The sequence below is a fragment of the Martes martes genome (genome assembly GCF_963455335.1).
Source record: "Martes martes genome assembly, chromosome: 10".
NCBI lineage: Eukaryota > Metazoa > Chordata > Mammalia > Carnivora > Mustelidae > Martes > Martes martes.
Window position 1 is genome coordinate 15162809 of NC_137898.1, and position 10404 is coordinate 15173212.

Here is a 10404-nt window from a genome sequence, read left to right on the forward strand (position 1 = left end):
CTCGCATGTGCATGTACACAAAGCAAAATGTTGATATTTATCCCAATATGATATAAAATTGCTTTTCTCCAATCCTCCTTTCCTCCTTAATATTGTGTGGAGGTATTCGTCTGTGGTATAAAAACATAACAGCAAATATCACTTTTAGAAATTTTGTGTAGTGTTTTGGAGTAAAATATTAGAAAATGAAAGAAAAAAAGTCATTGCCCTCAAAGTGACACCAAGTCTCAAAGGCAGTATGGCCAATAAATAAATAAATATGATATATACATAAATGTTACTTGTCATTCTGTGCCTTATTTCTGTCTGTACATGCAAAATGCTGTGAACTACAATGTCATGAGGGAGATGGGGAATGCTATGATAGGTTAGGCAATGCCTGGAAATAATGCGGATTTATGACATTTTCAGGGAACTCAGAAATAAGTCAAACACAGGAATTATGACACTCAGTTTCATGAGTGTCATAATTCTTAACTTTAGTTTTAATGAGCAGAATAGCTAGCCAAAAACAGAAGAGTCACACTGTATGGTGGATATTCCTGGTCTCCACAGACAAAATTGGCAATAACTTAATAGCATTAGCCTTTAGGATTTTTAAATTTTATTGTTTATAAATATATAAAAGTATATAGTATAGACAATTTATTTTCTGTTTGTCTGGTTTACCTGATTATGGCTGTATTTGGTGGTACCAGCCTACATACGTACAACTGGGGATGTATATTCCTCAGCAGAAAGACATTGTCTTTGAGTCTAGTTCCATAAACAGAATTGGAGAAACAGGGCTAAAGTCACACTCGCATGTCTACTAATCTTATTTATTTTATTCAATGAATTAAAGTCAAGAATGAAAACCTTAGTGTTTTCTACTTTTTAACTTGATTTACATATAAGTATTTTCTTTTTTTTTTTCACATCTTAGGATTTTATTTAAAAGAACTCATACCATAAAATAAAACCCTGTAGAACTTTTATTTGTTTTAAGCACAAAAGCTTACTTTTCTTAAATGATAAGCAAAAATAAGCATATACAGATATCAATAAGTCTATCGTCATCATTTATATAACACAAATTTACAACAATTAGATTCATAAAAATAAAGTATTCAAAATAAACTCAAGACTACTTGCAAAAATGCAAAGAATCTTGAAAAGTTGAAAATAACATAATGTACTTTGATCTATCTTATGTACAATCTTAACAAAAACATGTATTAGTGGTTTTATTGTTAAAACACTCTGATTTCCCTGTGCAGCTTTCCCAGCTCTTTCAAGCACCCGTGCTACTCAGTCAAACTCTCTCTCCTCACAGATTACATGATACTTTATATGGAAAACCCAAAAGACTCCACTCGAAAATTACTAGAACTCCTACAGCAATTCAGTAACATGGCAGAAATCAGTTGCATTTCTGTGCCGTAACAATGTAACTGAAAAAGCAAAATTAAGGAATCAATTCCATTTACAATAGCACCAAAAACCATAAGATACCTAGGAATAAACCTAACCAAAAAGGTAAAGGATCTGTACTCTAAAAACTACAGAACACTTATGAAAGAAATTGAGAAAGACACAAAGGATGGAGAAACATTCCACGCTTGTGGATTAGAATATTGTGAAAATGTCAATGCTACCAGAGCAAGCTACACTTTCAAACCAATCCTTATCAAAACACCTTTGACGTTGTTCACAGAGCTGGAACAAACAATCCTAAAATTTGTATGGAACCAGAAAAGACCCTGAATCGCCAAGGGAATGTTGAAAAAGAAAACCAAAGTTGGGGGCATCACAATGCCTGACTTCAGGCTATATAACTGTGGTCATCAAGACAGCATGGTATTGGCACAAATACATATATGTATTTTCTAAAAATAATGACGTTGTCTGTTGTATTAGTTTCCCAGGGCCACTGTAACAAATCACCAATGACTCAGTGGCTTGATATAACAGAACTTACCCCATAGTTCTGGAGGTGTGAAGTTCAAAATGAGTCTCAATGGGCTACAATCAAGATGTCAGCCCGCTGTGTTCCTTTCTGGACTGCCATGAAGAGTCTGTTTCTTTTCCTCTTCCGACTTCTAGAGGCAACCCTCATCCGTTGCTTGGCAAACCCTTCTAAGCAGTGATCCTGCTACTCTGACCTCTGCTTGCACTGTCACATGTCCTTCTGACTTGGACTCTCTTGCCTCTCTCTCCTTCTTGGGCTTACATTGGTCCCACCCAGAGAGTCCAGGGTAGCCTCCCCATCTGGAGGTCCTTAAGTTAATCACACCAGCAAATCTCTTCATGTGGAAGGCACCATGTTCACAGTTCAGGGAATCTTTGTTAGGGTAGAGAACCCATTTCTGCCTCAAATATTTATATCCATATTGGCATATTTTATGAAACTGGGCAATCTAAAGTCTTCATGTCTCATTGACTGTTACTCAGTGGAGTAGTGTCACAAAAGCTTACACTAGTTACGCTTTCTGCATTAGCTACAAAACTTGTCCTAAACAATCTATACACATAGTCCTTTTGAAGGATAAGTAGAAAGTATTTGATTCAAAGGTTCCAAATGATATGCATACATATGCATGGGCTCACATATCACTTATACACAATTGGGCTTCCAATGGGGATTTTCTTATCCTTTAATGTTGGGGTTAATGTAGAACATGAAATCATCCATAATAACTGGCTTGCTAAAATGTAACATAGGAAGCCACTGGGGGCAATGGAAGGTTCCAGAGAAGGGCATTGGCCTTTGGAATGCTGAGGCCTGGGTGACCACTTTGCCAGGTGAACGCTTCCCCCGAAGCTTTATTAGCGCAAACAGCTGTCCTGTGAACTAAGAGATGTGTGCATTGTCCCCTAAAGTTATGTTTAGCGGAAGTCGCAGAACACGCGGATCAGCACATTGTAACTTTCCCGTAATCATACTCTTCTATTTTCTGTAACACTTTTTGTCACACATCACTTTGTTCGAGAGAGTAATAAAAATTTCCGATTATCCTGAAGCACAAATAAAGGTGAGAGCAAAGAAGAGCAAAGGGTCTTCATCTCTGAACGTTAAGCCCCTTGCTTTTTCCTCGCTTTCACAGCAAAGTCTGGAGTAACCTTTCAACCATTGGTATAGGGGTTGCTGGCCATGCCCCACACCTTAAAGTCTACATAAGTTTGGTGTGAGTTGCAAATGCCATCTCCCTGCAAGTCCATAAGACTTCATCAGATGTCTACATGCCGTATGGCACATCTATCATCTCCGCTTTCCAAATGGCTGTTTCTACAAGCTACGTCCATGGAAAGGAAAAAATTCTTTCATAGAAACCATTCAAAAAAGAAGTAGAAATCACTGTAGATATGGGTGGCAGGAGACAAAATAGAGGTTTCTGTGCTAGGTCAGGTCTCCTTCTGCTTAGAGAAACTTAACTACCCTACCACAAAATAATTCTCCACTGTACTTCTTTTATCCCTCATATATATTGGATCTTAACCTAATACTGATGCCTTTCTCTTATTCATTCTCTCTGTCCCTCCTTACCTTACTGTCTCAGTTAAAAGCTACAGAAGTTTTTTCCTTTTATTAAACGGAACTATTACTTATAAAGCCTAAGACCATGCAGTAAATAATGCCACCAGTTGTCACTCCCTGTTCTACACACCTGTCCAGAATTGGTTTTGACTCTCCCGATACATAAAAGTACTTGCACAAAGAACAACCATCAACTAGGTTGGAGAAATTTTGTTACCAAAAATTTGTCATCAATCTTTGATACAAACTCTTACCTCACCTCACAAAATGTACATGACTTGGGTTAACTAAAATGTAAATATCAAAATATCTACTTCTTAACGCCAAGTCACAAACATAATTTGAGCTATAGGTGTCAGAAAAGGTAATAATTTAAAAAAAAAACACTAAAATTCATATTCAAAGAACTAATAGATTACTGAATGATAAAAACTAATGTTTACCCAATCACAAAGTGATTAATTTAAGACATGTACTCAGATTATATATCAACTTAAAACCCTTATTAAATATTTAAGTAAAAATTTCCATATAAGGTATGTTTGCTCAAAATATTGCCTTGAGACCAATGGATAGTCAATAGGGTGCAAGCTAACATTTCCTTAATACCTGTGACATCATCCTTTATATTGTAATCACTTTTCTTTTTGTTTGCTTCCTCTCTCACAATTTTTCAGAATTTTATCTGCATTTCATGCTCAAACCATAGGGAATTACAAACTTTGAAAGAGAAAGGCACTGTGGGAGACACTCAGGACTAGCACACAGCAGGGCTGGAGATTGGCTGCCCACAAGGAGGGGCTGTCCCTCCAGGAGGCTACAGCTCAGCAACTTCTCCACACCCACCAGGAGGATGAGAAATTAGCTAAGCACATGCCCAGGAGGAAAAAGGATCTGAAAGTCTCCTCCCACCCACTCTGCTATAAGGTATATGTCCAGGTGTGTGTGTCAATGTTTGGTCACTTCAACAACTACTTCATCTGCATTATCACCGCCATAGACATTCAAATAGCAATGTTATGTTAAAATTAATGTGTATCTGGGGCGCCTGGGTGGCTCAGTGGGTTAAAGCCTCTGCCTTCTGCTCAGGTCATGATTCCAGGATCCTGGGATCAAGCCCCACATTGGGCTCTCTGCTCAGCAGGGAGCCTGCTTCCTCCTCTCTGCCTGCTTCTCTGTGATCTCCTTCTGTCAAACAAATAAATAAAATCTTTAAAAAAAATTGATGTGTATCTATCTCTATTATTATTCCTGAACTTCTTTGTTGACTTGGGTTATACTTAGTGTATTTTTCCATTTCAAATTGAGATGAATATTTGGGTTCCTTTAAAAGTGAGATGTCCAGTACATCAAATTCCATGATAAACTTCTAACCTGAATTTTTTGATACATACACATGTGTTTTTCTTTTGCTTTTCTATTTTCTTAATTTTTTAAAAAAAATTTTAATTTAGTTTAGTCCAGTTTATTCCTTTTTTATTTTTATTTTCTAATATTCATATAGAGTTAAACTTCAAGGTAACCCCCTTTCTCCAAGCAATGCTACCCCTATAGGTGAACCAATTTTTAATCCCCCTTTTTCTTAGGAAAGTTGAGTCCTTTAACAAAGATACCAAGATACATCCAGGAAGAATCAAAATAAACTTCCTCGCCCACACCAAGAATCTATAACCATGCTCCCATCTTTTTCTTCTGCCAGTGTCTCTGTGTATTTATGTTTGTCCTGATAGTATATAAATCTTATACTTGGGGTTCTTCTTGGCAAGGCTCCTCCTTTTTTTGCTTATATATATATATTTTTTTTTTCTCTCATCATATACTTTTATCAGTCTTTTTGTTTGTCTGTTTTTGTTTGTATACGTCATAAATCTTACCCTGGGGCCCATTTGGGCTGAACCTTCTCTTTTATCTTCCCTTTTTTTCCTGTCTCTCTCTCTCCCTCTTTTTTCTTTTTCTTTTCTTTTTTCTCTCATTTGGGTGGGGAATCCTGAGTGCTCAGAAGCGTTCCAGGGTGCACCTTGACTGCACCACGGTCGATACATCCAGCTACATCTGTCCAGTCATCTCTCACAAAATGACTAGGAGGAGGAATCCCCAACAGAAGAAAAATACAGAGGATGGGCCTTCTGCAACAGAGCTAATGGCTATCAACATAGACAATATGTCAGAAAGAGAATTCAGGCTAACAATTATCCAGGCAATAGCTAAGTTGGAGGATGACCAAATGGAATTGATTAGGGCAGAATTGAAAGCGACCAGGGAGGATGTTCATAATGTTAGGGCAGAGCTGAAGGCCACCAGGGATGAGGTTCACAACGCTCTCAATGAGTTCCAATCTAATCTAAATTCTCTAAAAGCTAGGGTAACTGAGACAGAAGATAGAATTAGTGATCTGGAGGACAAACAGATAGAGAGAAAGGATCAGGAGGAAGCCTGGAACAAACAGCTTAGAAGCCACGAAAACAGAATCAGGGAAATAAATGATGCCATGAAACGTTCCAACGTCAGAATTATTGGAATCCCTGAAGGGGAGGAGAAAGAAAGAAGTCTAGAAGATATAGTGGAACAAGTTCTTCATGAAAATTTCCCCAATCTTGCAAATGGAACAAGTGTTCATGTACTAGAAGTAGAAAGGTCCCCCCCCAAGATTATAAATTCAAAAAAAACATCCAGGCACCTCATAGTAAAATTGAGGAATCATAATTGTAGATACAATCTCTTGAAAGCCGCTAGGACAAAGAAGCTCCTTACATACAGAGGAAAGCCCATCAGAATAACGTCAGACCTGTCCACAGAGACCTGGCAAGCCAGAAAGGGCTGGCAAGATATATTCAGGGCACTAAATGAGAAGAACATGCAGCCAAGAATACTTTATCCAGCAAGACTGACATTCAAAATGGATGGAGAGATAAAGAGTTTCCAAGACCGGCAAGGCTTAAAAGACTATGCAACCACCAAGCCGACACTGCAGGAAATATTAAGGGGGGTTCTATAAAAGAGGAAAAATCCTAAGAATAGCATTGAACAAAAATAGTGTATTAAATCAAAGAAAACAATATTAGCTCTATAAAATATATCTAATTATTTGCTACAAATTTTACCATTCCTTCAAGCAATATATATTCATAAGTTGGATGTCCACAGTATGAAATGGTATGTACTGATGGTGGAATGTATGTGGATAAAAGAAATCTTGGAATAGATCCATCCTTGTGTAAATAAAGGAATGTGCTCATTTTACCCCAAAGCAGGGCCCCAGGAGATATTATGACATATTCATACATGGGTCAGTGGGGACCGCACACACAAGTCATTAACTGTAGTGAGGCATGTAGAAGTCACAAGTTGGGAACTAACTAAATGCCTGTTACTATGACAGCAAACCTATAGTAAATGGGGTCATAGACAGATTATGGAAATTTTATTAAACAGAGACTAGCAAAACATTGACGTATAAGTAAAAAATAAAATTCAAAAACAGGTAGTTGAGGGGGAATCTTGAAGTAAAATTAGTTATATAACACCCTGTGTGTGCACTTCAAAGCATACATTATATTTACTTTATACAGCTGTAATTCTTTTTAAGAACATTTATCAATTTTTGTGGAGGAGCTACATGTGTGGAATTATGATGAGCAGGCACATGGGATGTTGTGTTAGGGTTCATTTACTCAGTTTACTCCCTTAAGTAAAAAAAAAAAAAGGAACATAACATTATACACATATTCATAATTTTTATTCCTTCTTAACTTTTTTTTGCAGTTAATGAAAATATTTATTTGAAAATAACTGGTTTTCTTGAGGATATTTTTTGACAGTTAGTGAAAATATTCCTGAATTTTTAACACACTATAGGTCATGTGTAATAGGTTTTTTGTCTTTATCCTCAAATTTAAAATATGGAAGAGGTCATTGTGGAAAACACTGAAATTTTATGTAATTCATAGATGATTATACTATGTATCAGAGAAATGATCTACTTAGATCCAGATATTTGAGTGAATACAATGAAAATAACTAAAGAAAACGGTTGAATACACACATACACACACACACACACACACACACACACATATATTTCCTCAATTGGGAAATCAGTTACTCTGAATAATTAGCAAAGACCAGTGGCATCATTTCTTGTTCTCAGATGCTTTGGGAATAACCAAGAATTGCGTTCATACTCTCAGGGGAGTGTCTCAAAGGGAGGAGATGTTCATAAATTCTTCTGACAGCAGTCAGGTCTAGTAATCACACAAAGGAACAAGCAGACAGTCTCCACTTAAGGTGAATAGATGGCATTGATTATATTGATTACTAGATCAGCTGCAGTGATGATTTTGGATCTCTGTCTTCCATTTAAGTGACCGATATGAGTATAGTCACCAAAGCCAGACTCAGTACATTACATAAAGCATGTAGATCATCTCTCTTCATAACTAGGTCTTCTGGAGTAATGATATATGTTTACCACTATGAGTATATTATTTGAAGGTGGTAAGGGACCTCATTTCTATTTGTTATTATTTCTACATTTATATTGAGATTTTAGACAATAAACATCGTGAAGTGGGAGTAAGCATTTTTGCAAGCTCAACTTAGAATCCTCCTTTTCCTTTCCCTCTCTTTCTCCCTCCTTTTAATACATGTGCAATGTTCTCAATATGACCAACCTGTTTATCTCAGTTGAGGCTATTTACAAACTGTTATAGAATATTGAGTTGAGGTTGAGTGTTCTCATTTGCATAAGAGGACATCCTTGGACTCCATGCCCATCCCCCAGGTCCTAGTACAGCTCTGGAGTTTCTGCTTCCATCTGATAGGAGTCAGGTTTGATGCTCACTTTCCTTGTTTCTTTCGAGGCAGTGCTTGGGTAGGACTGGTGGGAGGAGGGCCACATAAATAAATATTCACTCAATTGAGTTTCAGAAGAACATCGCCCAGGCACCCTATAGTTTGCACTTTTTTAAGATACATTTTTAATCACTGTCAACTTCTACACATTCCCTTTGTGAGATTTTGACCATAAAAGCATTGTAGAAATATGACTAATTTTAGCAAATTGACATTTTTATAACACTAGATGTAGTATCTGGGAACATAGTATTTCTACCAGTTTGTTTAGGATTTCTACAATATTTCCCAAAAAAGTGTTAACTTTTCACCTTTTAAGGGTAGGTACAGTGTAGTTTTTATTAGATATTCTATCATCATGGCATTTCCCTTTTAGTCTTAATTTTTGTTGCTTTTGTCCATTCTAACTGGTATTAATTCTTCATCTATTCAAATGCTCAATTTTTTCTAACTCATTGTGGTAATATAAATTCTAATTATAATTTTCCAAAATTAAACTGTCCTGTAGTTCTTATACTCTTTAAATTTGATATCAATGACATATTAATATTGTTTATGGAATATATATGAGAAAAAGTGTATATAGATAGATAGATATAGATATAGATATAGATATAGATATAGATATAGATATGATGAACTTATAAGCCTGAATATGTTCTGGGTCTCTTTTATTATAGTATCTTTCTTTTTTAAATCATGATTTTATCTTCTAAGGATGAGCTGCAGTGGGGTTCACATTTTTAGAATCTGGAGTAGTTAGTAAAATAATATGGGTGCTTTTAAAAGGATTTTATTTATTTATTTATTTGTCAGAGAGAGAGAGAGTGAGCACAAGCAGGGGAAGCAACAGGCAGAGGGAGAAGCAAGCTTCCTGCTGAACAAGGAGCCTGATGTGGGACTTGATCCCAGGACCCTGGGATCATGACCTGAGTGAAAGCAGCTGTTTAACCAACTGAGCCACACAGGCATCCCTGATTTTTATTTTCTATGAAAGTTTGGAAGCACTTGTCTTTAAAAACAATCTGAAGGAGAAAGGAGTTAGAAAAGTATAGATCAATAAGGTGCAAACCTTAAATAAAATGTATTAACACAGAACATCTATGTAGAGTGGATTGAAGATGACACCAAAGTGTTAAGAATAACAATCAAAGTAAAATATAGTAAATATACCCCATTTGTATTCGTGCCATATCCAGTTGGCTTTATTTAGATAAAATAATCATTTGCCTTGCTCCATGTCATTTAAATGAATAAAATGAAAGTACTTACAATGAATCATGCCACATCTCTTTCACCTTGTTCCCTAGTACTCTTTCACTCATGTACTTCATGCAGTATTATTTGCCAGCATCTGAAACATTTGAAATAGGATCCCCTAATTTAGAGTGATAGTTCTCTTTCTTGCTTAAGTAAGTATATTTATAGAGTTTGCTGGATGATTTTAGGTGGTATATTAGCAAATACATTCTAATAATTTTTACTTGTCTTAAGATGTGCTAGAAAATACAACCACACAATTAAACCTTCCGTTTCAGAGATATTAGTGCTAGGGTCAAAGCAAAGGTAGGGATGTTAGATAATTCTTGTTTCCCATATTAAATAACTTGTAGATGCAGGCCTTACTTGGTGTACAACATATCACAGATCAAAAACTGAAAAATTCCACAACAAAGTGCTAAATACTCAGATACCTTATTCTAGAAAAAATAACACTTATTTATGTGCATTAGCATGGGCATGTTAGAAATGTCTGCATAGTAGCTAAATTGTTGTGTATCATCATAAAAAATCTTTAAATAATATTTAAATTCATAAAAGCATAGTGAAACAAGAATGCATTAAAAATGGGTAGTGGAATGGGAATACTATTAGTTCCAGGTTCAGTGATGGAGGTGAGTCTTATTTTAAATTAACCCATCTAAAAAATTGGATTTATCTTATCCACAAAGGCTTTGCCTCCTAAAATGTGAACAGATGAAACCCAATGACTCTTGTGATGTTTGTTCCCACAGCAATTTTCCTTAACAGCCTGG